The sequence below is a fragment of the Megachile rotundata genome, chromosome 11 (assembly GCF_050947335.1).
Source record: "Megachile rotundata isolate GNS110a chromosome 11, iyMegRotu1, whole genome shotgun sequence".
NCBI classification, from domain to species: Eukaryota; Metazoa; Arthropoda; class Insecta; order Hymenoptera; family Megachilidae; genus Megachile; species Megachile rotundata.
The window spans coordinates 7,973,868-7,988,370 of record NC_134993.1 but is presented as its reverse complement, the minus strand read 5'-3'; the positions used below and the strand labels follow the sequence as shown (position 1 = coordinate 7,988,370).

The 14,503-nt window shown below is 32.0% G+C and overlaps 1 protein-coding gene across 8 annotated transcripts in view; it reads left to right on the top strand.

Annotated features, from left to right (window-relative positions):
• Positions 1-14,503, top strand: part of Mp (collagen XV/XVIII-type protein multiplexin) — a 582,981-nt gene that overhangs the window by 300,789 nt on the left and 267,689 nt on the right. The gene's annotated exons all lie outside the window — the stretch shown is intronic.

Genomic DNA, 14,503 nt, shown 5'->3' with positions numbered 1-14,503 from the left:
TTTAATAATCTAGTAATTTATTAAATCTAGTAATTCAGTTGTATCAAAATTTGCAATTTTGGGAACGTAGAAATTTGAAAATTTAATAAAATTGAGTAACTTGCATATTTAGTAATGTAGTAATTTACTGAATTTAGTAATTTAGTTAAGGTGAAATTTAGTTAAGTGCAGAATGATTTTTGTAAAATTGATATTTAAATGTAAGTATTTTCAGTCTGTTATGTAAATACTCAACACTGTCGATATCGAACGCTTTGCACAACTACTACTATTTAATTAATATTAACTAGGACCTTAATTTGTCTTGTACATTTTGATTTTTATAGGAAATTGTTTAAAATGTCAACTACTCTGCACTTTCCCCGAAAATGGGGTAAGAGCGTAACTTGAAGTTAAATACTTTGAAACTTTATTTCATGTGCAATGTGGCAAGAGCAGAATTATTAACAAATCTGCTATAAAATGCTTTTTAGTGCATTATGCAAGTACTCTATACTGCAAACAAGTACTCTTAGTTGAAATATAAAAGAGGATATAGTGAAACAAAACAAGGAAACAAATGGAGAAATTTCGTTCATATGGTAATAAAAATAGCCACTTGCTCCGTTTACGAACTTACTTCATTTCACCTTATATTAAAATTTGATAATTTGAGAATGTGGAAATTTAGAAATTGAATAATTCAGTAAATTAGTAATCTGTATGTTAAGAGATTTGGCCGAGAAATTGAAAATTAGATGTGTTGGTAATTTGCAGATTTGAACATTTGGAAATTTGGATCCTTGGAAAATTGAGAATTTCGAAGTATAGTGCTTTGGTAATTTATTATTGCAAAGTTCGAAAATCTAAAACTTTGAAACTTTGAAACTTCGAAACTTTGAAATTTTGAAATATTGAAACTTTAAAACATTCAAACTTTTAGACATTGAAATTTTGAAACATTCAAACTTTGAAGACTTGTAAACTTATAAATCTAAAACTCATTAAATTAACAAATTTGGATACCTAAATCAATTGAATATTGATACATCAGTCAATTAATTTTGTACATATGAAACCATCGACTGAACCTCATTTATTTTGTTCAGATTAACCCCATAGAGCATAATGAGAAGCATCTGCACCATATTTTAGCCTAAGAGGTTAAGCATAATTACAGTATTAAAACCAAAAGACAGAGTTGAAATGTCAATTTCGTATTCAGCAATCCTTGACTGCAAATTATAATTGAACTCCAAATTAAAGCATAACCCTTAACAATCACACTTCATCAGATTAACATACGTGGTACACGGACATTTAACACCCCAGCCACTAAGAGAGTGGCTTCTTACAAAGAAGTTACTCGTTATTTCAACTTGAGAAAATTATAAATAATTGTCGAAAGCTACTTTCACCTTTCATTTAAATATTGAGTATGAAAAAAATCAGAAACGTGAAAGAACTAAAAATGTTTTCACAAAAAAATTTTAAACTTTTTTCGATTTTAATATAAAGAGAATTTCAACTGAACGCTCTTGAGATATAAGAGTTTGAAAAAAAAATATACCGGGGTTTTAAAAAAACTCGTTCAAATTTTCAGGATGTAAAGTGGCTAAAATTGGCTGGAGTTGTTTCACAGCCCAGTGTAACAGTTAAGGGTTAAAAATTCGAGTAAGTCGCAGTAAACGCGTGAGTGCGTCACATTTGATATCGCCAGGGGTTAATTTCAAATGTTAATTGTTTGCTTCAAACATTGGTAAATTGTATCGTTAAATATTGTTACAAACAGTTTGCTATGTAGCAGTATATGGATTCCTCGTGTTTCAACGCGAGTCAAATGTACATTGTTAAATTGTGAAAGGGTGATTTTGTTTCGTTACAAAGATTAATTTTCCTCGGCAATGTTCGAATAACCATCCACTACAGAATGTAGAATAAAACCGTTCGATAAAATGTCCAATTGTAATTGAAAATAGAATAAAATGTCATAACAAATGCTGTCCCGCTGAGTGGATTCTCGTGTTTTATTACGGAAACATTTATATGGAAGTACACATCGTTTTGAACAACTGGATATGATACAGAGCCCAATAATTCCCTATAGCGTTCGATAGCTTTGTTGAGAATGCCATAGCAATGATTGAGTTTTGAAATATTGTGCGTTACACGTGTTTTATACACAGAGCAGGAATTTTTATCGTGTTATTAATATTCGGGTTATTGGAGTTTCAAGACTTTGGGGAAATTCAAGCGGGTTATTGAAATTTTAGAATAATGGGGATTCTGGGGAAATTTTTATCGTGTTATTGAAATTTGGAAATTTTAGGGAAATTTTTATCGGGTTACTGAAATTTGGAGGTTTTGGGAAATTTGGGTATAATGGGGATTTTGGGGAAATCTGAGAATAATGGGGATTTTGAGGAAAGCGAATAATTGGAACTATGGGAAAATTTGGGAATAATGGGGGTTTTAGGGAAATTTTGATCGAGTTATAGAAATTTGAAGATTTTCGAGAAAACTTGGGAATAATGGGGATTTTAGGGAACTTTGAGAATAATGGGGATTTTGGGTATATTTGGAAATAATGGGAATGGGAAAGTCAAATCGGATTATTGAAAATTGGAAATTTTTGTGAAATTTTCATCGGGTTATTGAAATTTGGAGATTTCATGGAAATTTTTATCGAATTTTAAAAATTTTGAAATTTTGAAAAAAGGAAATAATTGGAACTTTGGGAAAATTTGAGAATAATGGGGGTTTTAGGGAAATTTTGATCGAGATATTAAAATTTGGAGATTTTCGAGAAATTTGGAAATAATGGGGGTTTCGGAGTCTTCAAATTTGAAAATTTGGGGATTTTAGTAATTTATTAGTTGAAAATACAATTTTTGAAACTTAGGGGTGCGTGAGGGGTTTGGGAATTTAGAAATTGAGTAATTTGCATATTTAGTAATCTAATAATTTACTAAATCTAGTAATTTAGTTGTATGAAAATTTTCTAATTTGAGGACGTAAAAATGTGGAAATTTAATAATTCAGTAAATTGGTAATCTGTAAGTTAGGAGATTTGGAAGTGAATTCGAAAATTCGAAGTATTGGTAATTTAAAGTAATTTATGGAATTTATGGAATTTAAGGGTGTGTGGCTTAGGGTGTGTGAACTGGTGATTTAGGATTTGGTGATTTATATTTGGAAATTTATTAACTAGCGAATTTGAGTATCAAGAATTTGGGAATTTAGGGGTTGAAGAAAGTGTTAGAATTTAGGTATTTGGTAAATATAGAAATTTGAAGACTTGGGAAATTTGATAATCAGAAAATAAGATCAAAATGTAAAAATTTGAAAATCTGAAATTTTGATTATTCGATCACTTGAAAGTTTATAATTAATTGCTTGAAAATTCGAAAACTTGATAATCTGAAATTTCGACAATTTACAAATTAGAACCCCTGAAAATTCACAAAAGTTTGCATCCTGAATCAACCCTTCTAAATAAACCAAAAAATTCTAAAATGTAGAAATTGAAAAGCATCGATAGTCAAACCTTGAAATTTGAAAGCCATACGCTTTCACTCTACCGCCATCCATCTTACCCTGGCCAGCAAAAACCCCTCAGCACGTATTAAATAACAGAACTCCGATCACACATAAATCGATCATCAATCATCGAGAGGTCTGTTTCATTGAGCTTAATCCCTGCGGCAAGAGTTGCTTTGCGAAGGCAATGTAATTCGAAAAATTAATTGGCAGCCAACGAATCGATCAAGTAAACTTGAAAGTTCGTTTTGCGTCAGCGGTTGGGTCCACAGTGGCGCATACAAATGCGAGCCGTACCGATTCGAATGCATAAAACACCATGGTGAAGTTCTGGTATTATTTATTACCTTGGTAACATTGGGATTCCGGTCGCGGATCCACGGGGGAATTTCGCGTTATTCGAATCGAGGGAACATTATAAAGCGAAGTGTAGAACGTCGCGTCGGTGGGTTCCTTCGGCAAAGGAAATTTTTCCCCACGTACGTATATATACGTCCTCGCGACCGTAAATCTTCCTCGTCCTTGCGCATGATACGCTCCGTTCATCCCTTCATGCATATTAATAATATTCGATGTAAACTACGTGGCAACGCACGGAACTTCGTAATCGCGTCACGATGTAGCCGGATGGGGTAATACCCTTGTCGCGAAACAGCATTATTTTTCGATCGCTGAAGGTTCCGTGATTTCAACGTTTCAGACTGACGGAGTTTTCTGCTAGTTCACGCTCCCGCTGAGCAGAGAAGATTACGGTAAATTGATTTATTTTGCGGGATTTTTACGATTTATTGTGACGCTCTTGGAACTCGATCTGCATATGTTCGTTTATCTGCACGATGCAGCTCGCCATTTTGCGTCTTTCGCTTGAGGGGAATTTGTGTAGTTCTGAGGATAGAAGTCTGTTTGTTCGCGCCCGAATGCTCGGATAAGTATGACGATTGAGGTAGGGAAAAGTGATGTTCACAATTGCAAAATGGACTGTATATAAAAGCTTTACTGTTAAAACTTAGACGCGTGACTTATTAAGGGTCTGTCCCTTCGAAAATACACGTTCGAATCCGTAAGTGTCCGACGGTCAGAACACTAGCAAACCCCTGTGGCTGTTTAGAAATTTCTGACACTTTCCACGAAAAACAGGAATAAGGTAAACCCTTGAAGGTTCCCCTTCCAGAGATGTTAGACGTTTTTGGCGCTCAAGTGGGGTTGAGAACTTTCCCTATTTTTACCATGTGACAGGCAACTGTGATGTTTTGCACAGTTTTCTAATTTTTCTGCCTGCCACATGGTTTACAACATTAACGTCGACCCGAGTCAACCCTGGCCCAACGATGATCCTGCCATAAATAAACTATTATTTATGGGCCCCTAATAAGTTCTCAACACTGTTTGTAGACTTGTGAGACGTCATTTTGCAATATGTCAAGGAATCGATGAAGAACCGTCTGATATTGTTTTAGATTGTTGTTTTTATGTATAAAAAGGAATGGGATAAATGGGAAGGTGAAGAAATGTACAAAATAAATTGGAGAATGTTTAGTTGGTGAAATCAAAATGCAATTTGATTCAACGTGGAGCATATTGTTACACTTGACAATTTTTATTTGATTTAATTATTTAGTAAAAAATATAGTAAATTATATTTTGGATTTTTCTTTAAATGTATTATAAATGAAAAAGGTGAAGAAATGCACAAAATAAATTAGAGAATGTTTTATTGGTGAAATCAAAACGCAATTTGATTCAACGTAGAGCATATTGTTACACTTGACAATTTTTATTTGATTTAATTATTTAGTAAAAAATATAGTAAATTATATTTTGGATTTTTCTTTAAATGTATTATAAATGAAAAAGGTGAAGAAATGCACAATATTAGAGGATATTTTATTTTAAAAAATTACAAATTAAAAATATGATATCAGAAAATTATAATTAATTGCTATAAATTATTTATATAAATTGAATTTTGTAAATTATTTATTTAAATTATATAACAAATTCATTATACAAATCGAGTTCTATAGATTACTTATTCAAATCAAAACCATAAATTATTTATGTGACAACAAATCGAAAATTCATTTATCACATTGGCATATAACATAATTGGAAATTTGATATTTGCTAATGGATAATATAATACTAAATAAGGTGTGCATTGGTTGATCGATTATTTGTTAAAACGAGGTAATCAATCTGTATAAAGAATATTGATTATATGTTTATGAAGTTATGTCAAACTGACACTCTAATGGCGTTGTTTTACTTATATGTATATCATTAATTCGTGTCAAACCTTTTATATTTCAAGAAAAAGTATATTTGTAATCAGTTATGTGCTCTTTTGTATAATTTTTTAATTTATGTGGAATTTGGAAATTGAGGTTAGGGTTAATGGTGCACAAAATGATATCAAAATGATGCCACAATTCCAAAATGCTGAAATTCCAAATTCCAAAATTTATAAATTCACAAATTCCAAAATTCCACAAATTCCAGGATTCACAAATTCCAAAATTCACAAATTCCAATATTCACAAATTCCAATATTCACAAATTCCAATATTCATAAATTCCAGAGTTCACAACTTTCAAAATTCATAAATTCCAAAGTTCACAAATTCCAAAGTTCACAAATTCCAAAATTCACAAATTCCAAAGTTCACAAATTCCAAAATTCCAATATTTCCAAATTCCAAAATTCCCAAATTTTTAAATTTCAAATTCCATATTCCAAAATTCCAAAATTCAAAATTCAAAATTCTCCAATTTTTATCCCAAAATTTTCCAAATATCCACGTTACTAATTCATAAACTCGCAATCGGTATAATCTACCAATAAAGTATACTTACTATTTCTGTACTGGCAATAAATACTTATTACCCCAAAATATTAACGATATTGATAAATCTCTTCTCCATAAAAATCATTAAACATACATTTATAAGAACATTTTTAAAAACACTATTCATTCTACATACAATAGTACTATGTATAATAAAATTTCCTGGTGCTCATAATAATAGTGCACTTAATACATATAAACGATATTTATAAATGAGTACATATACACTACTCAAAAGAAATATGGCATAGAAAAATTTTAGGCAAAAATTGGCCAAATTTGACTTATGATAACTCCGTGAAAAATCATCGTAAAATTATGCTCTTTTTTTAAAATTAAATCTTGAGGTCTCTAAGTGTTGAGAACAAAAAGAAATAAAATGGAAAAGCCGTCTAGTACTAACATTAGAGAGACATATAATTAAGGATTACATCGATTTCGGTAATTAGCGAACACGTGCTTAATCGACACAGGTAACTGTTCGTATGACACGTCATCGTCGTGGTTTACGTATACAAGAATTTAAAATCGCGCAAACACTTAACACAAAGATACTATAGTTCGATTTTAGATTTGATGCATCCCTACTCCAATAACACGTGAGTGTGCCACTATAGTGGAGCTATGTAATTTCACAATGACATTCGTGAAATATAGTGGACTGGCATATGAACAGATGATGTCTACAATAGCCACTATAGTGGCGCGTCGTGCATAAGAGGTTAAAATGGTACCCCTTTTGTAGCATAGCGCGGACCATGGAGAGATCCTGCTAGGATGCTGTATACCACATCGAAGTTTACACTGATTGTGAGCGACGTGGCCGTATTAAGCTTTTTCCCCGAAAAAAACGTCGTGTTACGGATTACATTAAAAACGAGATATTATTTTGACTCAAGCATTATTTAGTAAGTGCAAAAAGTATGATCTTTCAATTAAAACGGTGGCGAAAGCTGCTATAATGGACCGTCGTGCCTGAGAGCTTAAGAGTTAACAATTTTCACGGCAATTTCAAATCGCAATACTCTCACACTTCTTCCATACCGTATCTTATAAAACTGTATACTACTCAATAAATATTACTGCGTGGTTTAGTTTATTATTTTTCTTCTCACAAGAATTTAAAATCACGCAAACAATTAACACTAAGATACTGTAGTTCAATTTTATATTTGTACCACAATAATACCGTAAATGTGAGGGGATGTTTGCCATGTTGAAAATTACAAGGTAATGCATTTCTTTTGAGCAGTGTATAAAAAACAATATACAGTTGATTTTATAATTTTACATTACAAAACATTTCATACATCGATTTAACACGAATGTAATATTCGTATTATAATATACAACACAAACATTAATCTATAATAACGCGTAATCAAAATAAATTGATTTCTCGTTTCCAATACTGAATCCTTGTTAACGTGCAGTGGACATGTAACGGCAGACAATATTTTTGCATACACGTGGTAATTATGATATTCATTGTATCGGATATTACGTTTTTCGATGCAGAAATGTAGAATACAGAATCGTTGCGAGCGATTTCAAACGTAATTAGAAAGCCGTGTTCGCACGGCGACAAATCATTTATCGAACATAAGAGAACGTTTTCCATGTTATTGGTGATTTCGATTTTTTAATTGGCAATTTCATACGACAAATGGGAACTAAAATTTAGTAATCGATTTTTATTCTCGCTTTTAAATAGAAATATTTGGAAAATCATAAGATTTTCAATGAATAATGAAACTTCTATTCTGTTGTTAACTATTTGATATTGGTATTTTAACGAGGTTGGACTAGAGTTAGATTTATTGTAGTCACTACTATTTTATTGATTTATTATATTACTACATCAATACTTCGATATTCTTCTGATTAAAATAGCAGAATTTACAAATTTTTACATTCTTTAAATTTATTTTTTAAGTATAGAGATTTTTTAATTCACAAATTCTGCATTAAAAAAAAAAGGATTCACAAATGCCCAAAGTTTTGCAATTTTCCAAACTATTAAAATTGGAAAGTTTAAGACATTACAAAGTTTCAATTTTTATATTTGACAAATTCTGCAATTTTTATATTTCCAAATTTATAAATCTCTACACCCTTACAATAGTATCCATACAGCCGAAACGTACACAATCCTATCAGCTCTTAACCTTCTCAACAGATCTCCTCAGTCCAAGTTTATTACCTTCCCTGATTCCCTCTCCACCATCCGGAAAACTCAAAATATAAAATACACCACTGAAATGTACTTAGAAATTCAGGAAAAATATGATAAACTAACTATATACAACAAAACTGTAATCATAGCGTGGGTTTCTTCCCACATGGATATCTACTGAAACACCATGGCTGATCTTCAGGCAAAAATTGCGGCGACTAGAGTCACAGAAAACCAGCTGATATTAAACATCTCTGCGGATATCAATAATCATATCGCGATACTACTACAACAGTCATGGGACTCTACATGGAGAAAATACAAAGCCAGCTCAACCCAACAACAACTCGACAAATTTTACGATTTAAAAACTAACCCTAAACATAATAGAAGAAATCAAGTGGCAGTAACCGGAATTTGGACCGAACACACCAAATTGACTCACTCATACATACTCGAAAATGGCTCCCCCGGAAGGTGCAATATGTACATGCAAGACAACCATAACCATCGGACACATAATATTGAAATGCAGAAAATATAACCACGCCAGAAGAAGATTAAACATCAAGAACAACCTCACTGAAGCAACCACATCAACAGCGTATCAAGACACATTACTAAAATTTTGTAAAACTATAGGAATCCACCCAACTATGAAAAAGTTATGTCAAACCATCCACCTCCGACCATAACCTTATTTCCGTAAACTGGTCAATAGTCGCTAATAACCTGGGTAGTTGATGCGACTATAAACCATTATTTAAAAAAAGAATTTATAAATCAAATTTCCTATTTTTCCAAAATTCCAAATTTCCCAAGTTCCTAATTCCAAAATTCAAATCTACAAATTTGGAAATTTTGAAGCTATCAAACTTCACAATTATTACCTCTAAACTTTCAAATTCTCAAATTCAAAAAGTTCAAAAATTGTATTTCCCTAAATTCTTAAATTTTCAAATCACTAAATATCCAATTTTCTAAATTTTTAAGTCTGCATTTTCTGAAATGTTTAATTCCCTAAATTCTCCTATTTCAAATCTCGATATTTACAAACCCCCAAACCTCCAATTCTTAACTTCCCAAATTTTCAAATCCTCAAATTAAATTAAGAGATTTTACAAATCTCCAAATCTAAAAATTTTCAAATTCTTAACCACCAAATTTTAAATTACCAGTTTTCAAAGTTAATTAATTTCCCATAATTTCCTATAATTTTCCTTGTTATAATTTCCCTTTCTTTATTACCTTCCTTACTATAATTCCGCCTTCTTTATAATTTCCCTTCCTACAATTTCCCATCCATTACTTCCCTACCTCTTTACCTATACTCACCTATCTACTCGTAACTTGTCTCATAAATCAATTTCCACTTATCAAAATCCTCAGAACCGAAGATCTGAGCACAAATTTTTATCAATTTTCCACTAAAGCAGAGAAAAAAGTTAGGTGTCCGTGAGCCAATGTTACTACGCTAACAACAAAACCGTCTGAAAACAGAACCCGGTGAATTAACATATTATTCATTCTCAATCCAATATCATAATGAAGATTTGAAAAAGAAGAAGGAAACGTTATCGCGGAAAAAAGAGGACTGCTCCACTGTTCCTCGTGATTACGCATAAATATTCAACGCTGTGTATGCAAACCTTAGGATTGCATCCAGAGAGTTCCCGTTCGTATAATACAATTGAGTCAGCCAGACGCTTTGAAAGTTCACCTCTTGATATTTCAATTCCGTGGACAGAAAAGACCCTCGCACACACACGTAAAAGAAGAGAGGGAGAAAAAGAGAGAGGCACGAAACGATCAAACGTAATAAATAAAATGTACACACAGGTGGTTATGAAGCGTTCGTTCCTCGAAGCCGGAAGTGAACTATGCTCCTTTGATATATTTTTCCTGCGGTATCTTCCCATCAAATTTCCTGCAGAGAATGCGGCACAATCGTCTCGAAGGTGTGCTTGCGTGATAAATGCTCGCGCACGCTTCAGAGATATTTCATAGACCTGAAATTCTCATATCGAGGCAAACTCGAGATTAAGTGTGCGGTTCAGCGTTCCCGGTTGCATGGATGCCTTAATGATGCACGTTCAGAAACTCATGCAAAATATCCGAATAGAAACAAAAGTTTCCCGCACCGTCGAGACGTTATAGCAACCATTTTATTTCGACCTCTCTGCACATTGTTGTATACTGGGTGTACAAAACTGTGAATTGCGCTATAAATTCGGAATCTTTCAGTCGAATATCTGTCAATTCTAGTGTTTAGTTTATTTATTCTACCGTGTAGAAATATGGCGTTTGAGAGGACTTTTTCTACGTGAGTGAGACCAAACACACTATAGTGGCGCTATGTAATTTCACGATGACATTCGTGAAACTATAGTGGACTGTCATACGGACAGATGATATCCGCAACAGCCACTATAGCATAAAAGGTTAAAATGGTACCCCTTTTGTAGCATAGCGCGGACCATGGAGAGATCCTGCTAGGATGCTATATACCACATCACATCGAAGTTTACACTGAGCGACGCGGCCGTATTAAGCTTTTTCCCCGAAAAAAACGTCGTGTTACAGATTACATTAAAAACGAGATATTATTTTGACTCAAGCATTATTTAGTAAGTGTAAAAAGTATGATCTTTCAATTAAAACGGTGGCGAAAGCCACTATAGTGGACCGTCGTGCTAGTTAACAATTTTCGCGGCAAATTCAAATTGCAATACTCTCATACTTCTTCCATACCGTATCTTATAAAACTGTATACTACTCAACAAATATTACTGAGTGGTTTGGTTTATTATTTTTCTTCTCGCATACAGAAGATGGCGTTTGAACATCGCAAATGCTCATTCAGCCACGAAAGATATTACAAGGTTTAATTAATTGTAAGAGTTTGGCGATCTATGTTCGTTGTTTCTATAAACATTTCAGTCGAGTACGATGTATGTAGATCGATAAAGAAAAGCACGGTTCACATCGGAGCTTGTAGTAGACAAACCTAACCTAACCAACAGTCCCTCCAAAAGTGACATTAATGTAAATCTACAATAGTAGATATATCATCATTTATTACAGACCTCAATATACTACAAATGTAGAAACATTCACAGTCCAATTACAGTTACATTAATATTCGGACACAGTACTATTCCTGCGTTTGTTTTGTATAGGAGTTAATTTACTAGCGGATCTATAGACCAGGGGTCTCACGCGAATTCGCATGTGCATTTAATATTACGTCCACTGTAAACACAGATAGAACAAGAATGATAGCAAAGAACAGGAAAACGATACCGAAGCATGGCTTTTTATCCATTTGACGACAAAATCGAAAATTTAAATTTAAGATATCTCACAAGTCCGATTTCGAAATTTTTCTTTTTGATTTTTGGAGATTACTCAAATTTTGCAATTACAAATTTTTGGATTTCTAGATATTACAATTTTTTAATTTAGCCATCTAAATCCCTAGATTTTCAAATTCTTAGATATTCAAATATCTAGATCCACATATTCCTGGGTTATTGAATTCTTAGACAAGTTTGTATAATTCTAAAATTTCTAACTGCCTAAATTTTTAGGTCCTTAAATCCTAGATTCATAAGTACAAAAATCTGTAAGTTCCCCAATTCCCAAATGTACTTTCTAAATTTCCAATTCTTTAGATTGCCAAATTCTTAAATTCCAAAAACTCTAAATTTCCTAATTCTGAAATTATCAAACACCTAAATTCCCAATTTTCTAATTTTCCAAATTACCACATTTCAAAACCTAAATTCCTTTATAACAATAAAGACTTCCCAAAGTCATTCTTATTTCAACAATGATTTCTTATTATAGAATTGTAAGCTTAGAACCCTTAGAACGTTTAAAACCTTAAGTACAGTTACTACAATAATAACAAGTGTTAGACAATTTACGTTATCGAGATGAACGTCTTATCGTTAAACGTGGAACACGAACGGAGAATCAAGGACGAAATTGTCCTTGCTAAACTCGTCTGGAAAGATGGAACAGGTAATCTAAATCGCTTTTGCTAACATACGGATGGCAAGATGATATGTCCTCGTTTTACGAGCGCTCCCAACCATTTTCTCATCTTGTCAGAAAGCGGTGGAATTTCGCTCGATGCAACTCTGCGGCTTTCCTTGTTCAAGTTGCTAGTTTGGTTGACCCCAATAGATGTTTGTTACGTTGCCTCTTTGCTTTCTCTCTACGCTCTGGAATCTGTGTTTCGCCCTCAATGACTAAAGAATTTTCAATTTACTCATAAAACATCTACCATTCTACGTGGATCGACGTTATAGGGAAAGTTCGCGCGAAACGTTTTGTCGTTTCATTGTCGAACACTGTGATTTTAGGTTAGGACGTGTAGGTTAAAATTGAAGATGTACCACAAAAGTACTGAATACTTTTTCACAAAATTTTACACGAAGGTACATTCGATATTGCAGATCGTTTCGGAAGAGTTTTGTGGTGATCAAAATTGAAGTACAAGAATTGTATTAACCACCATTTCGCGTGTATTTTGGCAAAAATGGCGTCATATTACGTCACTATGACGTCATTCGGTTAGGTTAAGTTTGCACATTCTCTGTTACAACAAACGAAAAAATATAATTTATCAAAAAGTTCTACGATAAGTACAAATTATTTAACGAGACTTTAAAAATAAATTACCTGTGAAATTTCACCAATTTAAAATCTAATTTAGTCAACAATTTTTTTAATATTCCAATCATTACAAAAAGTAAATCTTATTGGTATCTCTTCTTTAATAATAAAATGCGCGAATTTCATGAATATCTTATTCCCTTATTAAATCTCGCAAGCTGTGCTTTGCGGTAGACCGGCTAATTATTTAAATTCCAATACCGTTGTAATACAACATATTTATTAATTATTCATAAACAGAAATATAAAGTATTTTTATATTGTTATATAGAGGGTGTCGTTAGATCGTAAAATGCAAATGAGACAACGTTTAACAGTTATGAAAGATTGAAAATTATTTATTGTTTCAATTCGTTTATACGTACACGTGCGAACGGATAAATATTCATAGGGGATATGATATTTATTTTATTCATTATCGTAATGGATGGTCATTCGTTGTACATAGCTGACTTCGTAACCGTTTAAATTACACAAATAAATATAACGCAATCTTATTCGAACTGAAACATATTATTCATTAATTGTCAAATGAATCATGCATTATCGAGAAGTATCAGCAAAGCTAAATATTATAAATTGTTAGTCTGAATACTTTCAGGTTAAAAATATCTTTTTCAAATTATGGATCATAAAATATAAAATATCTATATAGGTACACGTAAGAATATTTATACTTTAATATAAATATATAAAAGTATAAATATTTATACTTTTTATGATACGATTAAATTTTATTGTCCAATCAAATTTAACATTTATTGCGCTCTTTGTTTTTTAACAACTTAATTTTTTTTATGCTTTCCCAATATTTATGTATAATAAATGGGATACTCATTTTTAGATTAACAAATCTTTAAAAATATTTCCTATACGTTTTTCACAGATATTAGGTAAATGCAAATAAAATGGACTGAAAGATATAAAAATTGAAAATGAAATTATTTGAATTTCTAATATTTAATATTTCATTTGCATGTTGAATGAATATTATTCCTTGTCATATCAGTATCGGATTTTAGTAATTTTCGTATTTGGAAATTGGATGTTATTTATGAGTGGCATTAATTGGGTACAATTAATTGCATAATTATGTTACAAATTTAGCGAATTGCATTACACGCAAATTTGATTTGTACAAATTTTGAAGTGGACAGAAATTTGATTCAGTGAAATTCATAGATTAAAAATGAATTGTTTATGACTATAAACAAATCATAAATTGTTAATTAATTTAGTATATAACATTAATTAGCTTTCTTTAGTAATTAAAATTAAT